The 22,839-nt window shown below is 42.4% G+C and overlaps 1 long non-coding RNA gene across 2 annotated transcripts; it reads left to right on the forward strand.

The window, feature by feature from the left end:
* Positions 1–11,299: 11,299 nt before the first annotated feature.
* LOC122226553 lies at positions 11,300–22,591 on the forward strand. Of its 2 annotated transcripts, XR_006205665.1 has the most exons (4): positions 11,300–11,488; positions 16,095–16,269; positions 19,159–19,477; positions 21,175–22,591. It is a non-coding gene; the product is annotated as an uncharacterized LOC122226553 (long non-coding RNA). The 2 variants fall into 2 exon arrangements; XR_006205666.1 differs by lacking the exon at positions 16,095–16,269 and having other exon boundaries at positions 21,175–22,590.
* Positions 22,592–22,839: the final 248 nt, after the last annotated feature.

The raw sequence follows: 22,839 nt of genomic DNA on the forward strand, positions 1-22,839 counted from the left end.
AGTCACTCCTTGGAAGCCCTGTTGATCAGAGCCTCATAGATAGTCAAGGCTTTCCTTATAACACCCTACAGGTGAGAGTAATTGCTCATTTCCTTATCTGCTATGCAATTATGACTAGCCACAGATATAGTGATAGCTTTTAAAAGCTCATGTCGTGGGAGATTTAAATAAACGGTCACTCTCTTGCTTTAAAACCCTTCAGTGGTGGGGCGCCTGGGTGGCTCGTCGGTTAAGCGTCCGACTTCGGCTCAGGTCATGATCTCACGGTCCGTGAGTTCGAGCCCCGCGTCAGGCTCTGTGCTGACAGCTCAGAGCCTGGAGCCTATTTCAGATTCTGTGTCTCCCTCTCTCTCTGCTCCTCCCCTGTTCATGCTCTGTCTCTCTCTGTCTCAAAAATAAAAATTAAAATTAAAAAAAAAAAAAAAAACCTTCAGTGGTATTCCATATATTTCCACCAGAGTTCAAATTCTGAAGCTTAATACACTACGTCCCGATGATTGCCCCTGCGTACCTTTCTACCATCATCTCACACCTCTCCTACACAGAATTTTATTTCCACCAGCCTGAGCTGTGTACTGTCCCCCGTGCTTCTGCATTTATGATATCTAGGATGCTCTCAGCCCTTCTATCGTCTAGCTAACTCTTAACTCATCCTCCAATATCAGTTTAAGTCTTATCCCCAGGAATCTTTCAAAACCCACACCCTGATCTAGAAATCCCTACTCTTTGCTGTCGATTACCTTGTACCTACCCCTAAAATAGTGCTTATCACACTGCTATATAGTAAATGCTAATTCACTTGCTACCTGCCATACAAGTTCAGACTTCTTCTTTCACCTACCAATAACAGCACAACTTTTTACTAACCCAGCTCTAAGTGTTAAAGAAATGGGCACTGGGCTTGACTAGTATCTAAAATAAGGATGGCCAACCCGACCAAGAATTGATGCTGTGTGTCTTAATATCTTCATTAATAGAACTTTCTTAATCAACTAAGGGAGTCACCATACGGTGCAGGCCTAAGCATAATTCACTTTATTCAATTAATTATTTGTACATAAAAGTTATTTCAGTTTTAAAATTAAAAAGTTATTTGAATTTTCTTACATGCGTTCTTTAAACCACAGTGGAAGCTCTGTAAAGCTGCCTTTAGCTGCTGTCTCATGACTTGCCCATCTCAACCAGTAGCAAAAACGCCATCCTCCTGAGGATTTATTATATTATTCTGTAATTTGTGCTGTAATGTCTCCCTTATATCTCCAAACTCCATAATGTTTGCTTTGTTTTAGCCCCTTACATAATCATCCTCTTTTCTACCACCTCACTGGCTTCTTGCTTTCCTCTGTAAGTCAAAATTCAGTTGCAAGTGTCAGAAAATACAGCTCAAACCATCATCGACAGACAAGCGAAAAATCAGGCAGGAGTGATTTTGCTAGGACATGTAACTGAGTAATTCAGGGCACACAGCTAGATCCAGGGGTTGAAATAATAGCATGAGGAATCTGCCTCTTTTCCTCTTTATTGATTTTATTCTCCGTCAGGCTTTTTAACAAGAAGAAATGGCCCCATCCACACCTCCAACCTTACACTGCCCTTTCAGCTAGCAAATTCCTAATAAAGGGCCACATTCCTGAGAGTTGAAGTCCCAAGGGGAATCTTATTGGCCCAGTCTGAGTCACGTGCCCATTCCTAAGCCAATCACTGTGGCCAATGAGATGGGTTACTCTGATTGGCTGGGCTGTGTCAAATGCCAACCCCTGGAGTAAAAGTGGGTGAGTCCCATTCAAAGTACAGGGATAAGATTCCCCTTAAGATGGAGGCTTTCTATTACCAGGAAAAAAAAGGAGAAAAGAAAAGTATGCTGGGCAGGGCAAAGCTGGAGACAGATCCTATGTCTCCCCACCCCTTGCAGTGTTTCGGAAAACCAAGAAGAAAGGCAATCCCTAGTACCCTCCAAACGTTTCTACTGAAGAGTTCCTGATAACAAGGGTGGAGTACGTCAGTCAGGGTTCTACCAAAGACACAGACCCAATAGGATATATGGAGATAATATATATACATACATAATATGTGCATATGGGTACCAGTACATGTGCATGTATAAATGGACATACACATGTACACAGGTAAACATGCATACATTTCCGGTATCTGGTGAAGGTCCACTTCCCGGCTTGCGGGTGACCATCTTCTCCTGGAGTCCTCATATGGCAGACAGCAGGCAAAACAAGCAAGCACTTTGGTGTCTCATCTTAGAAAGGCGCTAAGCCCACTTGTGAGAACTCCCCCCTCACGACCTAATTACCTGTCAAAGACCCCACTTCCTAATATTATCACATTGATGGTTAGGATTTCAACGTACAAATTTTGGGAAGACACACACATTGAATCCATAGCAAGATCACATTTTCTTTTACCTCCCCTCACTCAATTCTTTTCTCCCCGACACATCCAAGTGCTCAATAAATACGTGTGAAATAGATACGTGAACAAATTCCATTTTAAGTTTCTCATTTGTTCCATTGAATATGAATGGTTGCTCTGTTTCTTTTTATGTAGCTTCTACTGGGTTGAGCAAAATAGTAAAGAAACAAATTGAACAATGCAAACGTCTAGCAATCTATAAAATAATTTTTCTATGTATAATAATATTGTTATTGCAGCCATTCATATTCTCTCTTGCAATACAATTTGTAATTGTAATTAACTTACAGATTATTTTGCATGGCAACGTGCTAGGTGCTTCTAATGTTTTATCAGGAGAGTAGCATGATGAGAAGGAAAGACTAATTCAGTTGTGCTGGCATATAGGATAGATTGTGGACTAAAAGGGCTTCAGGCCAGACTTTAGGATTATTGCAATAGCCCAGGGCTGAAAGAGGATGGAGACAATAAAATTAGAAAGAAAGAATGGGTTTACAGACAGAGCAAGAGAAGAGCAGAGAAGATTTGGGTTAATCAATTGCCATGGAGAGAAAATCCCCATGTTTGAAATGGCATGAATGAAAGAATGATGATACCTTAATAAGGTTGGAGAACGAAGTATTTTGATGAGTTAGTTTTCCACTCATGAAGTTTGAAGTTACAGAAACATCCAAGTCAGCAACGTCCATTAGGTAGTTGATAATGCAATAATAACACTCAGAAGTTGACTAGAGTTTCAGATCTGGGCATTGCAGCATGACGGGCATCAGCAAAATCCAATTTCCTCCAAATCCCGGGCCATGTATCTGTGTGACTGGATGGGTCATATCCAATGCTCTGATCTCCAGAGCATCCCACACCATTCATACACGATCTTCATCTGTGGTCTAGTTTAAAGAAGTTCATTAAGTTGGATTAATAAATATTTGTTGAGCATAGAAGATGGTTCAGGAACTTTGTTCACACTGAGGAAAGAAAGATAATGAAGACCTGCTCTATGCCCTGAAAGAATTATGAATCTGTCAGGAAGACATTCAAACAAGTAGGGAAGGATAATACGTGGGATAGAGGAAAGAGGAAGAGATTTAGTCTGCTTATAGGGTTTAGGGAAGGCTTATTTAAAAAGAGCTTCCTAGGAGGACAGCTAGGAGACCACCAGAAGGTGAGAAGAAGCAAGGCTTTCCAGGCAAGAGAAAGATTATGTGGGAGGCACAAGGACTATGAACCGCATGATCCATTAAAAGAAATGAAAGAGACCCCATTGGAGGTCCACTGGTACATACAATGTGGCAGCTAATGACTGGAGGTGAGGTTTAAGAATAAGAACCAGAAGTGGTAAGCCTTGTTGGGTGATATTTTTTCATTGTAAGGCATCAACTATGTGCAGTTGAGGCCCATCACGAGTAAATCTCACATCACTCAACAGCATATAACCTTTGAGCACTAAAGACCATTTCCAGTCACTGAAGGTTTTTGTGAACCTTCTGGCCACAAGGCACTTCCCCCGGATGCAGTGTGTGCAATAGGGGTCACTGTGATTTTCTTGTTGATCTAACCTGTTTCCCCTCCCAATCAAGAGTTCATTAGCTCTCATTCTATCTATCCCATACCCTTTAGATTCCTGTCATATATTAGGATATTTAACTGTATGTGACAAGAAACCATTTCAGGCTAGTTTAAACCAAAAGGTTGAATTTATCTCATAAAGTTATAGGAACAGCTTACAGAAATTCAAAACAAAAATGCATCTCGGACTTAAAAAAGACTGGATCCAAGAACCAGAGAAACATGCAGAAGAATCTTTCCATCTCTTATTTCCACTTCCTCCCTGCATGTTGTAAACCAAAGAGTGAAGCTAAACAGGCCAGGGAGCTTTCAGTGGCTCAGCTCCCCAGTAAGAATCTGTCCCTCTGTCATTCTCAAGTCCAAATCCTCAGGGAAAGGACTCAGGTCCCAGCTGCACTAGGGGCATACCCTTGGGCCAATCCATGTGACCAGAGAGCACGGTCTCCTTGTTAAAAATGTACTGTGGGACCCATCACTGTAGCCATTTGGGCCAGTTGAGGGGTTCATTTGAGCTGGGAAAGTCCTCTAAGGTGGTATCTACACAGGCGAGAAATCCTAATATCACATCACCTGTGCAACTAATTCCTCAGCCTTTCCCCACACAGATCTTTGACTGGCCTTCTCCTTGTACTGGGGAATATCCTAACTTTCATGAGCTGGGTTTTCCATATCAATCACCATTACCAACATTCTATCTCTGGCCTTCAACCTATTTTGTCCACCTATCTCTGATCTTTTAAACTAGGTCTTTGAGCCCCATCCTACCCTTTGTTCACTTGCTCCAACATTCTCCTATCATGGATCCACCGGGTCAAGAAAACTCATGTCCTTCATTTGAGATAATAGGCTAGGTGGTCATATAAAGACTCATTTAAATCCTTTGCATTAGTTTTTCTATCAACTCAAATGCTCTCAAACAGTCTGATAAATCTCATTAATAAAATTTGGGGTGAAGCAGTTATTTTAAACAGACTACAGGCAGTTGTCACTTTGCATGGTCCCAGGCTGATTCAACTGAGTGCATATCAAAACCATGTCCGCTCTTTTGCACAATTCCATGGTAACATTGTTGCTTACCACTGAACCTTGTAAAACAGTAACAGTTTCTATATGTAAACATTTCATTTAACGTAGTATTGTGCAAAGTGAGGACGGCCTGTGTTCTAATTTGATTAATGGACTAGTGGACAAAAAAATTATCCCATGCACCCAATACTCCAAGAGTTCCCCTATTCTGTTCTGCATCCTCCTCAAGACTTACAGTCTTTTCTGCATCAGAAATTAGAGAGATCGGTGGGTGGGAAAGCTGGGATGTTTCCCGGGCTACCTTTCTTGCTCATTTATCCTGTCAATTTTCATTGTTACTCTTTTATTGTTATCAAGTTTATGGGAGAAAAAGATGGCATCATATTAAGGCATAATTAGGATAATAAACGGGAGCTGTGGTTTGTTTTTGGACTGATTCCAGTTGGGTAGTACACATAATCACCTCTAGCTGACTGCTTGATGATTATGACTTTGACAAAGTGGCATTATTTACAGCTAATGGATGAGATGATGATTTATTACTAATTACTCTCTTTTTCTACAATTTTTATATTATGTTAAATGAAGGATTACCATTGGGGTAATAAATATTCACCAGAAAAAAATGTCTAGCAGCAGAGTTCATGAAAGTAGACCCTGAACAGGACGCCATTTTAGTTGCTCAGGGCTAGCATTTACAGGGAAGTGTGGGCTTCTCTCCCACCTCTCATGTGAGCTTCTCTTTCCTTCCTTCAGCAGTCCTCGCCCCCATCTAGGTCTTTCAAGTCACTCCATCCACCTTCTCTTAGTTTCAATCTGCTTGTCTCCTAACAAGAGGCTTATAAAAACTCAGGCAAGGGGCGCCTGGGTGGCTCAGTCGGTTAAGCGGCTGACTTCGGCTCCGGTCATGATCTCGCGGTCCGTGAGTTCAAGCCCCGCGTCCAGCTCTGTGTGGACAGCTCAGAGCCTGGAGCCTGTTTCAGATTCTGTGTCTCCCTCTCTCTGACGCTCCCCGTTCATGCTCTGTCTCTCTCTGTCTCAAAAATAAATAAATGTTAAAAAAAAATTTTTTTTTAAAAACTCAGGCAAAAGAACTAAGTTGTAACACAAGCACCTTCCCTGGACTATTCTGGACTTCAGGAGTCTTCTGGAGGAGGAGGAGGAGGAGGAGGAGAAGAAGAAGAAGAAGAAGAAGAAGAAGAAGAAGAAGACAAAAGCTTTCTAGATGCAAAAATCCAAAAAAGGGATTAAGATCCATTCCTTTACAGAAACATGAGTGTGCAGAGAAAGTCAGTGTAACGGAAGTGGATGTAATTAAATGTAAATGGGGGGTCCTAACTCTTTTTATTCTTAATTTTTTTTAAAGTTATTTATTTTTGAGAGGGAGAGAAACAGAGCATGAGTGGGGGAGGGGCAGAGAGAGAGGGAGACACAGAATATGAAGCAGGCTCCAGGCTCTGAGCTGTCAGCACAGAGCCCGATGCGAGGCTCGACCTCACAAACCATGAGATTATGACCTGAGCCAAAGTCAGACACGGGGGGCGGGGGTCTTAACTCGTATAAACAGTGGTGAGACCCCTGGGGCAGGATGGGGGTTACATTAACCAGTTAAACACGCTCCTTTTGGAAGAGGGACAGATGCAGATCGGGGTGGTCTGCAGTCAGGATAGACCAAGTGTGAGACTTGATGAGCGGAAGGGAGAAGAACTCGTGCTGATGTGGCAAAATGCAGAAGGGTAGGGATACAGGCAGTGTTCGCTGATCTGTCTTGAAGGCGAGGTCAGGCAAGGGAACCAGAGATGACACTAAGGTGAGTGAGATACTAGCCTAAAATCCCCTCGAAGACAGGAACAACGTCTTTATGATCTCCACAATGCCTAGCACGATGTCCAGAGCACAGAAAGCACTCTGAAAACGTTTGTTGACTGATTTTTAACGTGTTGGCCAAAGCGGTGAGGAACAACATTCTCTGTCTGCAAATCAATGAATAACTACTTCATTTAAAGTTTGCAGATCTCATTTGTAAAAGATGCTATATTGTTATTATCAGGAAATGCGGTATCATCAACTTAAGCAATATTCTTTTACTTCCCTTTCACTAGGGGTTTTTCATTGCAAGCTAGAATTTCATAGACTCCGTAATTAGCACACACAGCACTATCTGATTTTAATGTTGTATCTGTGATCAAATTTCATTGTTGAGGAAGTTGCTTTGAAGTTGGTTTATGTTATTCTCTCTTGACTGAATCTGTAGGCCTCTTGTTGCAAACTGTGGCTTCTTATAGCATGTTTTAATATCCTATCAATATTATGGGTGATGGGTATTGAGGGCACCTGTTGGGATGAGCACTTAGTGTCGTATGTAAGCGATGAACCATGGGAATCTATCCCCAAAAACCAACAGCACACTTTACACACTGTATGTTAGCCAGTTTGACAATAAATTATGCTAAAAAAATATTACACCAATATCAGATGTATAGTGCTTTACATATAAATATATAATATACAAATATTGAACCAATTTGTTTTGACTTCTTTTTTCAGATTATAAACATATGAATTGCCTTATTAAGAAACATCATGTAAAATAAATTTAGTAGTATTTTTTTTTTTATTTTAGAAAGAGAGAGAGCATGAGCAGAGGAGAGGGGCAGAAGGAGAGAGAAAGAGAGAGAGAAACTCTTAAGCAGCCTCCATGATCAGCACAGAGTCCAATGCGGGGCTTGATGAGCAGAAATCAAGAATCAGACGCTCAACAGACTGAGCCACACAGGCACCCCGATATTTTTAATATTATGTGCTTATGTGTCCTAACTGGGCTGTCAGCAAAAGGGAACCCCCCCACACACACACACCCCAATCCTTAGAATCCACTAGAGAAGCCTTTACTCAACCAGTGGTCACTCTGGTTGGACTCTCACCAATGTGACATTGGACTCTCACCAATGTCACAGGATTTATAGATCTGAAGAAGTCATGTGTGACCTGGGTGCTGAAGGATGAATAGAAGTGAACCAGGCTGAGAAAAGGGGGCAGGATACCCTAGATCGAAAAAACTACTTTTCGGGGCACCTGGGTGGCTCAGTCAGTTGAGCGTCCGACTTCGGCTCAGGTCATGATCTCGCGGTCCGTGAGTTCGAGCCCCGCGTCGGGCTCTGTGCTGACAGCTCGGAGCCTGGAGCCTGTTTCAGATTCTGTGTCTCCTTCCCTCTCTGACCCACCCCCCTTCATACTCTGTCTCTCTCTGTACCAAAAATAAATAAACTTAAAAAAAAATTTTTAAAAAAAGAAAAAACTACTTTTCAAGGCAGAAAGGCAGAGCACTCAGACAATGGTAAAGAGAGCACAGTAGCAGCAGTGTGTGGTGTATGAGGGTAGAAAGGAAGTAAAATTATCTGGGAAGGTTGTTTACAACTAAACCGTGCTAAGCAATTGCACGGTCGAATTTTAACCTACGGGCGTCTGGAGGCTCAGAGGCTGTACTTGTCAGGATTCTCCAGAGATATAGACCCAATAGGATACACATATCCTGTAATAGGCCAGAGAACTAGAGCACCTATGGTACAAGTCTCAGTTCAAGGACAGGAGACCAATGTGCCAGCTCACCAGTCAGGCAGAGAGAGAGAATTCCCCCTTCTGCCACCTTTTTGTTCTATTTAGGCTCTCAGTGGATTGGGTGAGGCCCACTTATACTTAGGAATACAGTCTTCTTTATTCAGTCCACCTCTTCACATGCTGATCTCACCCAGAAACACCCTCACAGACAAGCCCAGAAATCATGTTTAACCAAGTATCCAGGCACTCCAGAGCCCAGTCATGTTGACCCCTAACATTAACTATCACCGAGGCTTACGAAGAAAAGGAAGATGATTATATCTACACTTTAGAAAGATGGAGCCAGCACAATGTGGAGAATAGAGTTGAAAGGGAAGCGAGCTGCAGAGAGCAGTTGAGAGTTATCCTAGTGAGAAAGTCAGAGATGAAGTGTCCAGGATGGTTTCCAGGGATAATTCCAGAGTAACACAAACATCACTTGTAACCTACTAAACATGTGATCAAGAGAGAAAGAGGTGACCCCAACATTTCCAGTCTGACCCTGAGTGTGTGTGAAAAATTCCATATGAAATTGTTTTGTTTTGTTTTGTTTTGTTTTGTTTTTTTAACAGTTGCCCCACCAGTCTTTGTCTTCTACACAACTTTGGGCTAAATTGAGTAAAGAAAAACATATACCGTAAAGGAAGAAAAAAAAGAACTCTTTGAGCACCTACTAAGTGCTGACTTTAGGCAAAGCATTTACATCTATCCTCACAAAAGCCCTGCAGGGGCAGATGTTATTATTCTCTTTTTGCAGATTAAGCAACTGGTGCACAGAGAAAATTAATAACCTGGGCAAGGTCGCATAGCTAGTAAATGGCAGACCCCAAAAAATTCAAACTCAGGGTTTTAGTGTCTGCAAGAAATATTTTTTCCACCCTCTTATGTTGCTTCTCAGTAGAATAAAATACATCTTCATAAAACGCTATATTCATATGAGTAATTTCATCAAAGAGAATTCAAAAGGGCTTTGAATTTCCACCCTGGAAATAATCAGGAAAGAAATTAAATAGTCATTCTAAAATTCTGAGTACACACAAACCTCGAATGCCTCAGGTTCCATTAGCAGCTTTAAAACTGGCTGGTGGAGCAGCCATTAGAATTGTTTTATGCGGCTTCATTTGTATTCCCCGGTAGTATTATTAATAGCAATAAAAATTACTCACAAACAAAATGTACCACTTATAATGCATATTCACATTTAGTCAAAAAAGGACTTTTAAAAATACCAAGTAACATTGGTAGTTCTTTAAAAACTTGCAAAAAACTGGATTTCTAATAGGATATAAATTTGGGTTTTTTGCTGGATTAATATATTCCACAAGGTTCTTCCAGGAAGATACAACGAGGATTTCATATAGCAGAGATGGTTGATTTCACTGGTTGAAAATTGATCAGCACAACTGAATCCTAGTGATTATGGAGTGGTGTCAGCCTTCCCATATCAACTCTCCTTTATGGATTTTGGACTGCCAGGACTAAAAGATTCCCTCCATTCATTCCATAAATGTGTATTGATTGATTCATATGTGCCAGTCATGTTTTGTGTGCCGGAAATACATATAGCAGTGAGCGGGATAGTCGGGCATGGAGTTTACATGACACAGATGATGAGTGGGGAGGAAAATGGAGAGTAACTAAGTAAACAAGCATAGATAATTCCAGATAGTCGATTCGTGCTGTGAAGACAACTAAAACTGGTACATGGAAGGGGCGCCTGGGTGGCGCAGTCGGTTAAGCGTCCGACATCAGCCAGGTCACCATCTGAGTTCCAGCCCCGCGTCAGGCTCTGGGCTGATGGCTCGGAGCCTGGAGCCTGTTTCCGATTCTGTGTCTCCCTCTCTCTCTGCCCCTCCCCCGTTCATGCTCTGTCTCTCTCTGTCCCAAAAATAAATAAAAAAACATTGAAAAAAAATTTTTTTAAACTGGTACATGGAAGAGTACTGTATTGGGTAGGCGGGCGGGGACTCCTGGGGAGATGGTACTTGAACTGAGATTTGGGAATTGAAGAGAACTATCCAGGAAAAGGCCTGGAGATAAAAGTTTCCAGCCAGAAAGAAGAGAACACAAAAGTCCTAGGATGAGTTCCAAGGATGGAACATGTTTGTGGGGGACGTGGGGGGCTCATCAAGGATGGGCTTGAAATTGGAAGAGGAGGAAGACCAGCATGGCTGGAACCTAGTCCCAGAAAGCTTTTAAGAGGTGGCTGGAGGGCGGTTAGAGGCAACCGGTGGGGGTGTTTAAACACTATGTGGGGGTGCGCCTGGGTAGCTAAGTCCGACTTTGGCTAAGGTCATGATCTCACCATTCAGTTCGTGAGTTTGAGCCCCGCATTGGGCTCTCTGCTGTCAGCGCAGAGCCTGCTTCAGATCATCTGTCCCCCTCTCCCTCTGCCCCCACCCTTGCGCTCTCTCTCTCTCTCTCTCTCTGTCTTTCTCTCTCTCTCTCGAAAATAAGTGAACGTTAAAGAAAATTTTTTAATAATAAAATAAACACTGTGTGTTGACAGGATGTCTGGCTTTCCCCAAAGATGCATGCTGACCTCTCCAGACTTGTACCTTTAAGGGTCTCCCTGCCAGAGACTACATTTCCCAGCCTTCCTAGCTTCTGGGTGGGGCCATGTGATCAATTCTCACCAATGGTATGCGAGCAGTATTGGAACGTGGTCTTACGAATCCCACAACAGTTAAGAAGTGGGTGTGCCCTCTCCAACTACTGCCTCCATCTGCCTGCTGGATGCAGAAGACCCTGAGGCAGCTAGTGAACAGCAGGACCACGAGATAGAAGCTAGGTCCCCGAATCATCCTGTGGAGGCAAATTGCTCTAAACCAGGATCAACTGCGCTGACTGTTGCTTCAACCAGGAGCGAATTTTCGTACGTTAAGCCACTGAAATTTCGAGTTCCATTTATCACGACAGCTAGAATCACTTTAACTATATACCACGATAAGGAGCTTGGATTTTACTCTAACTCCAAACAAATGCTACTGAAAGGTTTGAGAGAGAGGATGAAGGTGACCTGGTTTATGTATTTAGAGACCATTGTGGCTGCTGTGTGGAGTCTAAGGGCAAGAGAAACTGAGAAAACAGAGAGGTCTCTACCTTACTGCAGGCAAGAATTAACAAAATTGGTGGTAACAGCAGAGGTGGAGAAGAATGGATGAACTTGAGATTCACTTTGGAGGTTGAGCCAAGGATTTTCTAGCTGATTAGATGTCGAGAGTGAGGGAAGGAAGAATCATAGGGGACGGACCCCTTGCTTGTGGCTTGGTCACATCCTCTGTTCAGATAGCTTGAGGAACATGTTTGTGGGGGACGTGGGGATTTTTTTTTTTGGCTGTGTTATTATATCCACTGTCCAGATGAGAAAACTAAATGTCCTATTTAGTAGTTATAAAAAATTTAAAAACCAGGCACTTATTTATTTATAGCATATAGTCTAAAGGAAACCCTTAGTAACTTGTTTTGCAACCAGTAAAGGGAAAATGCCAGAACTAGAACAAGTGTTGAATTAAAGACACTGATTATTAAACTTTCCATTATTGAAAGTGTAGCAAAGTTAAATAATAAAATTAAAGGCTGTATGAATTATAAGTTGAATGATGAAATCCTGATGAGCAGCACTATTGTTAATGCAAATGTTCAATCAGATTTTTTTTTCAAAGCAGTTACATTTTTTAAGCTGCTCTTTTTCTTTCTTTCTTTTTTTAAATGTGTATTTATTTTTGAGAGAGAGAGACAGAGAGAGAGAGAGAGAGACAGACAGAGCATGAGCAGGGGAGGGGCAGAGAGAGAGGGAGACACAGAATCTGAAACAGGCTCCAGGCTCTGAGCTGTCAGCACAGAGCCCGATGCGAGGCTCGAACTCCAGAACGGTGAGATCATGACCTGAGCCGAAGTCGGACGCTCAACCGACTGAGCCACCCAGGTGCCCCATAAGCTGGTCTTTTTCAATTCTTACCAATATGAGTGTACATTATGCAAATGTTACAAATTATTAGAGGCCTGAAGGATTTTAACACTTACTGAGTAAAATCTTCTCAAATTTAAAAATAAAACAACTTAGCTCTGTAAAAATGCCTTGTCCAAGGTGCCAAAGCTGCAGACCTAGTCTCAGCATTAAGACATCTTGAAACCCTGTCAGAAACTGGAAGCTCTAAAGCCAAGAATCGCTGCCCATATGTTTCACTATATAGAAGGTTTCCTCAACCAAATAATATTTCAATGAAAATAACTGCTCAACTGAAAGAGGAATCTACAAAAAGAATACTGCATTCAAATCTCACTCAACAAATTTAGACTCTATTTTTCATCTATCTAATTCCTGTTTCCTTAATCATATGCTTTGAATTAGGTAATAATATGTGTGATATTATGCTAAGACAACAAACATCTGGGCTTTCAAAATGCCTTGCTTTTCATATAAGAACCATCTAGAAGAATCTGGAATAAACACTGAAAGAATGTGCACCCGTGCTTTATTTTTCATTAGAGAAACATAAGACCTCCAGAAATCCTCTGGAGAAATGTGTGGGAGTGGATTGTCCCGTCCTTGTCCCATGGAGAAAGAATTGGGGGTCCTTTGACTCTCTGCCCACCCTCTGCCACACAAAACACCCTGCTAACTAGAAGGGGCTTTGCCACCACCACTTGCATACAGAAGGCAGGCATCTTAGTCCTTGGCAGAATGATCTTAAAGAATGGGGCAAAAAAGCGTTGTTGGGAGAACCTAAAGTGTCCTCCAAGATCGCGACTATCCCTGGAGTATAAGCAAACCGAGGAGCAGGCCGCACTTCCATCAGCCAGCAGAAGAATAAAGATAGTCCATGTGAATACCACAGAGGGGAGCCAGGCTGGCACCATCTTGACAGGACTCTGCCTACAGGGCATCGGGACCCCAACAAAAGAAAGCGCAGTGGGGTATAGAACCAGAGCAAAGAACGGAGGGGATGTCATAAGAGGTCAGCCAAAGAACACATTTCCCCATGCAGGACAAAGATCCCACAAACATTCCTGAGTGAAACCCAGTGTTGGGTCATCTGCCACACTGAGAACAATGGCACCGATTATGCCAGCAGTAGTCAAGTTGGAAACGGTCACTGTCTACTTCTCCTCCCTACTCAGCACCCCAACTCTGTAAGAGTCCAAAGCAGCAGTGTTCTGAGTGGAGACGGGGAGTGAAGGAGCACAGTAGACAACAAGAGGGAGACCCAGCCATGCCTCCCTGCCCATCTACTGCACTGAGGGATCATGTCTTCTCTGAGCAATGGGGGATGGGGGGGACTGGCAGGCAGTGCTGGGGAAGAAGCTGTGACTAGATGAGAGATTGAAATTTAAAAAAAATTTTTTTTGACGTTTATTCATTTTTGAGACAGAGAAAGACAGAGCATGAATGGGGGAAGGTCAGAGAGAGAGGGAGACACAGAATCTGAAACAGGCTCCAGGCTCTGAGCTGTCAGCACAGAGCCCGACGCGGGGCTCGAACTCACAGACCGCAAGATCATGACCTGGGCCGAAGTCGGACGCCCACCAGACTGAGCCACCCGGACGCCCCGAGATTGAAATTTTTATATTAGATTGGGCTGTGCTATTTGTTAACACTTTGACTGCAAAGCTGTGAGATCAGCCTCACCAAGGAGGCCAAGAAGGAAAATCTAAGTACAATTAAGGACAGTCATGGCAGGAAAATAAATACGGTCTCTTGGTTAACCCCTACCAAGTTTAGCACACTTAATAAACCAATTAAAAGTAGTAACTAGAAAACCACAAACTAGATGCTGAGTTAAATATGAGGAAGATATCCAGTTACAGTCCACGCATCTAAGATTCCTTTCCAGTCAAATCCAGTTTCGATAGACCTGCAACTGGGCAAAATGGACTTATAAAGAGAGGCCTAAAAAACGGCTTATAAACAGTTCAAATATTAAATATTAAAAATAAATTGGAGGGGTGTTTTTATTTTTTTTTTTTATTTTTTTTTTTTCAACGTTTTTTATTTATTTTTGGGACAGAGAGAGACAGAGCATGAACGGGGGAGGAGCAGAAAGAGAGGGACACACAGAATCGGAAACAGGCTCCAGGCTCCGAGCCATCAGCCCGGAGCCTGACGCGGGGCTCGAACTCACGGACCGCGAGATCGTGACCTGGCTGAAGTCGGACGCTTAACCGACTGCGCCACCCAGGCGCCCCTGGAGGGGTGTTTTTAAAGTAAAGCAAACCACTGCAATTGAGGCCAAGACCAGGAAACTGATGTTACCAGGGAAGCATCTTTATTAGGCATAGTCAACGTGGTGAGTGGTATTTAGAGGCATACAAAGAATTAGAAGATATGGTTCCTATTCTTGGAATCAGCTGGATGAAATAAATCCATGCTTAGAAGAAAAAAAAAAAAAACAAAACACTAGAGACGAGAATAACAGAACAGAGTAAGTATAATCAAATGCTAGAATAAGAGTAAGAGGCTATACTCCAGTACGGAAACGCACACGCATGCAGGTAGAAGCAAAGTGAAGAGAATTTGGAGAGCGACAAGAGGAGAAGCAGACCATCCGGGGAGACAGAGGATCTTGAAAATGCTTTGCTGATGCAGATTCACAAAAAGCTCGGCTACAAAACTCGGATTCACGGGAGCCAATGGAGACTTCCATTATATGGGCATCTGTTGGCAGTCTCATTATGGAAAAAAAACGAGCACATAAGAAATTGTTAAGTAGCCTTGCTGAGAATTTTACTGCTGGGAGGGATACCATGGGGAAATGGTTAGCAGGGATTTTTTTTTTTTTTTTTTTTTTTTTTTTTTTTTGCTGATCCAAAAGGAAAAGTCAGTTGGCAATCTAAACCTGTCAAGATGCTTAGGGAAAGTGGCAATGGTATGATGGTGTTTTAGCCTTCTAAATACTAAAGGAAATAAATGGAGGTAGCTTGGACTTTCAGAAAATAAGTGTGCCTAAAGCTACATTAATGAAACAATGAAGGCCGAAGTGCAACCCTATCAGAGAAACTGTGAATTTAGCTGACAAAAGGATTTCTTTGAATTTTCAAGTTTGACCAGGACAAGAAGTCCTTTGTAAGTGAAACTCCAGCAGCCACTTTGCTCTCCCCAGTGCCACATGGCCTTGGATTTAGGTCTACCTATAAGGTCTGGGTTTCTTTTCGAACTCCCTTTGCGATTCCAGGAAGATATTGCAGGGTGTGTGGGTGGGTTTAGTGGCATAAATGATGCACCTCCTGCCTTATTCCCAGAAGTGTTGGCCATCACGCAATTACCCTGCTGTCTACTTGTTGCATTGTGGACGTGCTGTCCATAGTCAGGAACACATTCCAAGAAGTTCTCCCATTCTTTGGGTGTGACAAATCATTTGAAGAGAGGAAGAGAACACTCTGAACATTAGAGAAGGCTGTTCAGGTTAGGTTTTTGTCAGAGCACATTAAATTATGCTGACCCAGATACTCTGATTTCAACTGTTTTCCACATCCACTAGAAAATCCTGATATCAGCAAACATGCGGCTTGGCAAGCTGGGAATATTAACCTGAGGTCCCATCAGGGTTCTTCATGACTTTAACATGGTTCAACCATAGTTAGTAAGGCCGTATGATTCTCCCACTTTGGGTGTGATCCTTGTTGGTACCTGGACTTACAGCAGATGTACATAAGGTAAGACCATCTCTGTCTTGATTTTTTTGTTTTGTTTTGTTTTTACTCTGGCAGTTTTCAGTTAGAAAGGGGGGTATTCTTTTGCATGCAAAGAGGCAGTGCTGGGATCTAAGGCACAGCTCTAGGTCTGATCATTTTCTGAAGAAAATAACACTGTACTGCAGCAAAACAAGTTAGTCCGTCCTTTTTACCACAAGCTGTAAACTGTAGATTATAATGGACCTCAGAACAGTACAAACCAAAATTATAACTTCTGATTAACTAGTATGGCCTGGCCTGCTGAATCACCAATGTGGAAACCCATCCCTAAAGGATGTGGAGTCCAAGATGACATCGGTCGCCATTGTCCACGGAAACAGTGTGATTTTTTTTTTAAATCTTTTTATTTAACTCTTTAGTAACCAAACTCATCCTCCAAATCCTGCAGCAAAAGCCCAATCAAAGCAACCAAGGAGGTGTGACAAGTGTCAGGAAATAATTAATAAGTTCTGGGGAACCATCAGTAGTGTTCATGGATCCCTTCCACAAATGTTTGTGAGCGTGTGCCGTACATCAGGCACTGGGAAAAGACCAGTGAATTACACCTATGAGACTTGCATCTGATGTGTCCGGAATTAACATGCACCATCCCAACTTCAGAAGGATGTCTAGGGCTCCTGGATGGCTCAGTTGGTTAAGCATCTGACTTCAGTTCAGGTCACGATCTCATGGTTTGTGAGTCTGAGCCCTGCATGGGGGTCTCTGCTGTCAGCAAAAAGCCCACTTCGATCCTCTGTCTCCCTCTCTCTCTGCCCCTTGACATTTAAAAAAAGAAAGAAGAAAGTAAGAAAGATGCCTGCATTACCCATATAATCTCAGAGCATTAACCCTTGAGTGACCTCACATGTTATGAAAACCAGTAAGTGAATCACTTAGGATGTTTTTGTTTGTAAGTAACAGAAAGCCCAATTCAAACTGCCATTAACAATAAAGTTAATTTGTTGGCTCACATAATAGAAAAGGCCAGAAGTTACATAGGCTCTGGGGATGGTTTGACCAGGGCTCTGACTCCGACTTTGGCCAGACTTTCAACTCTTCTTCCCTTCCTCCAAGTGTCAGCTTTATTTTCAAGCTTGGTGACCGTGATGGTTAATATTATGTGTCAACCTAACTGGCCACAGGCTGCCCGGATAAAACATTATTCCTGAGTGTGTCTGTGAAGGTGTCCCTCACTAAGATTTAGTTTTTGTAGAATCACAGGACTCAGTAAAGGAGTGTGTGGGCATCAGCCAATCCACTGAGGGCCTTAATAGAGTAATAGGCAAAGGAAGGAGGAATTTAACTCTCTTTGTCTGCTTCCCTGTTTGAACTGGGACATTTAATCTCATCTCCCCTGCCCTTGGATACCACTGGCCCCTCTGGTTCTCGGGCATTTGGCAGAGAATACATCTCGGTGTATTCCAAATCATACCACCAGCTTTTCTGGGTCTCAAGCTTAGAGACAGCAGACCGTGGGACTCCTCAGCCTCCAAAAATCTCATGAGCCGATTCCAATTAATTAATTAATTAATTATGCTGAGATTTTGCATGTATAAGTATATATTCTATATATTATATGTGGGGCGGGTAATTTTTAACTTTTTTTATTATGAGGAAAAGAGCATGAGCAGGAGAGGGGAAGGGGGGGCGGGAATCTTAAGCAGGCTCCACACTCAGGGCAGAGTCCGACATGGGGCTCAGTCCCGTGATCCTGGGATCATGACCTGAGCGGAAATCAAGAGTCAGATGCTTAATAGACTGAGCCACCCAGGCGCTATGTTTTATAGTAACATTGCCATATATATATACAGATATATATATATCTCTTATTGGTTATGTTTCTCTGAAGAACACTGACTAATACAGTGACAGAATGAAAGCTATGCTTTAAAGTCATAGGCCCTCCTCTGCATCAACAGACAAAAGCCTGATTGATTTGGGCCAATGAGGGTTCATGCCTGAACCTGACAGTGGAGGGAATCCCAGCCAACCACACGTCTGCTCTCCCAATAGTGGAATACACGCTAAGAGAGAACCTCTAAGGTGAACCTGAGCGTTCATCTCCAGTAGCCAGTGTTAGGAGCACAAAATTTACCAAATATTTCCTTCCTCTTCAGGCAGAGAGCTGGTAAGTTGCAGATAAGGCATACACCCATATTCATTCACAAAAATCTCAGAATATTCCAGAGAGTTGAGGTGAATTAACTATTTCTCAGTAACATTTCCCTGGACAGTCTGTGAAAGGCAAAACTTATAATGTCCACTTCTGAGAACTTTCAAGGGTTTGCCAAGCTCATGGCCCCTCTTAATGACATCCTGTACCCTCCTTCACAGTCCTCAATATTTGAACAAAGTGACCTTGAAAAGTTGGCCACAGATGGCCAGTTCAAAAAAGAGTTCCTGATCCAAAAGCTGCAATCTATCGACTATCCTAGAAGATAGATGTTGTATATGCACAACAGCTCAGTGCGACAGGCATCCTCCATACTGGAGGGTGACCAACTGACCCAGTCAGATCCTCAGAGGGAGTTTGGTTGTAAGACCCATATGTCAGGAAGTATATAGAAATACCACCTTCCTTGCAATCTAACAATTTAGCCTGGCGTACCTTCATGGATGTGGCAGAAGACACAAGACACCTGAGTCGGAGACAAATGACTTACTACTCACAGCACAGCACACAGCAGGAGCTTCGTGTTTGCCCTGGTCCCCCTTCCTTGTCCCCGGCACCCCTCTGAGTCCCAAAAGGGTGACACAGAGCAGCCATGTGATGCAGTAGATTTGATCATAGTTGAGGAACATCAGACTTAGGAAACTTAAATCTTTTACATTGGGTTACTGATAAACCTGCCCTACCTTTGTCCCTGACAGAGACAATACTGTACTGAACAGCAGAATGCAGAAATGCAAGACACCGTGGAAGATTGTCTCCCAACAACAACATACAATAGGAAGCTGTAGAAACTGAGAGATGCACAAAGCATGGGCACCAAGTGCTCACGTGAGGCAGCCGAAGCCACAGGTAGAAAGAAAATGGGAATGAAAATTATTTCATAGCAACAGGAGAAATAAGTAAGAAAGGACACAGCATCTTCATAGAATGGAAGCCTCGTGATACTTACAAATACGACTAGAATCCTATTCCCTCACTGAAGGACACAACCAGGCAGTACTTGTATAGAAGTTACTGGTGAGTGTGGGCAACAACCAACCCCGAGGATCATTTCATTTGAGAGTGGAAATTTCTCTCATTGTCCACCACAATACCCATCTTCACAGTTCAGTTAAGTCCAGCTAGAATCTCTGGCTCTGCCAGGATTGTGGGTTTTGTAGGAGATTGTGTCACGTAGATGTGGGCTAACTACGGCAGGTGATTCGCCTCAGAGAGTTAAGCTTTGGAAAAACCATCTCTATCACAGCAGCCATTTCTGTTACAGAAATTGATTTTACACTGTTTTTAGCTTCTCACATCTTATCTCTTACTTTGCATCTTAATCTAACCCTCTTCTGTAGACAAGAGGTGTTTACCGTTATTTGCCAGTAGTAATGATAGCCAGGTGATTCTAGATATACCCTTGTTAAAGCCAACACAATTCTCTCTAAGGGGAATACATATTATTGTAGACACTTAACTTGGCCCCTGTTTCGTATTTGTCTGGTTATGGTGAGTTCATCGTATTTTATCTCCAAAAAACAAATATTTATCGTATTACGTGTACACTCCAAGCAAGCATCTTAAGTTGTTACTACCTTTTATTTATATTAAGTATTTTCTTCACTTCTACAACAACAACAATAAAAAAAAATACTTCCTGTTCATTGATAATTAGATGTTTTGCTTCATTTGGATTTCCTCCAAAGTCTTCTGTTCAGATTCAGCTCTTATAATTAATTATCCTCTTGCCGAACAACTGAAAACTGAAGTCTGACCAAAGTACATCTCATCCCACACAGATGTCCTAGTTACTCCACAAAAGGTTAATTAATCATAAGAGGTGCTTTAGAGCAGGAGGCGCTGGAAGAAATTCAGACCTAGTTTCTGGCAACATAGAAAAACCACCATCATGCCCGTCGCTATTGAGCTCACACTGAGAGAATCATTTCAATGGAACAAAAATTCAACTGCACAAAATAGCTGGTGGATATAATATCATGCCTCAGATAATGGAGCATGCCACTTCCCAGTCACCGATGATTCAGAATCCCAGACTGCCTGTGAGGGAAGGTCAGCCCTGTTTATCCTCATTTAACAGAGGTGCCTGAAACTCCTGAATCACAACAATGGCAAAGCAGTCTTCATTGTTCCTGTCTCTTTGGCTGGGTGCCATTTCATTATATGAATGAGCCCTCCTCTCCAGCCAAAACAGTCTACACACAGTCTTCCAAATACACCTTCCACTTTTTTCAACCTGTGGTTTTAGTCATCCTAATCCTTCCAAGTCCAGGAATAGCCTTGCCTTCTTCCACTGTCTAGCCAGAGCCTATAATTCAGTCGAGAGCCAGTTCAAATACCTCCTCCTCATAAACCTACCCCTAGGACATTCTAACCCACAGGAAGTTCTTCCTCTTTTGACCTACAAGCAGCCATGGTACAGTAGAAGGAACAGTGTCTGGGGCAACAGAAAATATATGCATTATGGGCTCTATTATGTATACAGCTTTGAGCAAGTGGTTTAACTCCTGTGACCCTAAGGCTTCTGCTCAATAAAGTAGGAAGAATAACAACTACTCTGGGGGCTTTATCATGAAAACGAAATAGAATAAAGTACATGAAAACGTTTGTCATATGCTGCTCAGCACATATTTCCTGGCTTACTTGCTAATTGGCCATTTTTATGTTTTCTTTTCTCTGTTTGTTTTTCTGCCCTTTGACAAAACATATGACAGAATGTCATCGTGGTAGTCCTTACGAGAGTAACCATCAACAAAGTAGGCACACTTAGGAGAATAGGAAGATGGCTCCCCATTCTTCCAGGAACATGGATGTCATAAACCGTGTTTTAAAGGAGTGTGAGAAGACATTTCCAGACCCTGGGAAGGAAACTGTGGGGAGAGCAGAGAAGGAAAGAGATCAGGACTCTTAAACAAAGAATCTGGACCCATCATATCCAAGCACTGGAGAACCCATTTGTGATACCAGAAGTGGCTGCAGATTGAACGGGAAGAGGGTCCATCCACTACAGTGACTCATGCTGCTGGACATAGCATCCATAGGAGATAAGCCCAATTCTGGCTCCCCTCGCCCAGTCAAGGGGTGCTTCTGCCACCAGCATACTCTCCTAGACCGTTAGAGAGACTGTGTATAGATTTCCGGGTCCCTCGGGAGTCAAGAAAGGGGGCTCCATAGTCTGTAGATGGATCAGAAGTGACGCTTTGGTGGCAGCCATAAACTTTCTCACCGTGTCTCATAAATGATGAGTATGTCTTTTCTCCCCAACTGGACTCTAAGCTCCTGGAGACCAGAAACGAGTTTTACTGAGTCAGTGCGGACACAGTAGATTCATTTGTTTCCACGAGCCTCACTAGATGATCCACTTTTCTCCTTCCCTCAGCCTCCCATCCCTTGTCTATTGTTTATTCATGGTTTAAACCATATAAAAGTGAATTCTAAATTAATGTTGAGGATTCTAGATGGCTGATGTCTTCCCCTTGCTGAATGATTTACTCCATTTCTCTTGGAAGCTCCCACTGAAACAAAGAATCAATGAGCTTGAATAAAGGCGAGAGGGCAAAGGAAAAAAGGAAGAGGCTGGGATACATGGCTCTGCCCCGAGAGTAAAAAGTGTGACTTGTCTTTCGAGAATAAGATTCTGTGAGAAAGACAGCAGTTCTAGTTCCCAGTGGCAGCAAGGTGGCAAAGAGAGTCAGACTCCTTGTCTACTATGTTGATTTCATTCTCATTTGGAAGTCAGTCTTGAATTCAAGTATAGGGACGATTTCCTTCCTGTCCAAGATGTCAACCTGTAAAACACATTGATTTAAATAAGTAACAATTTGCATTCAGGGCACATTTATTCAAGGGTTCGAGTCTCTTTTCAAGCATGATCATGCCCACTCCTCAGAGATAACAAGGTAGTTATCAATTATCTTCATTTTAAAGATGCCAAAACTGAGTCAGTAGAGTCAAATATCAAGTTCAGCCGAATAGAACTGAAACCCAATTCCATCCTTTTTATATATGTAATTATTATAATTATTATCATTCAAAGGCATTTCTGATGCTAACACAGCCCACGGTGCAGAATTCAGCCAGCACCTGAAATGCAGCCAGGGAGACAATGTTTAATAAAAAATAATTCTGAGACCACAGCACTCCCAGTTTTTGAAAGCCTTAAAATAAATTCCAAATTTATTCATAATGGAAATAAATCACAGAATCCAAGGTACAAAATTATTTCCACAGCTGCTCCAATAAACATCAGAAAAGACCTTGCCAACTCCTGACTATTCAGGCGACTGTTGTACAAAAGAGGAGTTTTTTTGTTTTTTGTGTGTGTGTGTGTGTGTGTGTTTTTTAAGAGAATAACCCTTTTTGGTCCTCATGAAAAGCTA

The sequence above is a fragment of the Panthera leo genome, chromosome C1 (genome assembly GCF_018350215.1).
Source record: "Panthera leo isolate Ple1 chromosome C1, P.leo_Ple1_pat1.1, whole genome shotgun sequence".
Classification (NCBI taxonomy): domain Eukaryota; kingdom Metazoa; phylum Chordata; class Mammalia; order Carnivora; family Felidae; genus Panthera; species Panthera leo.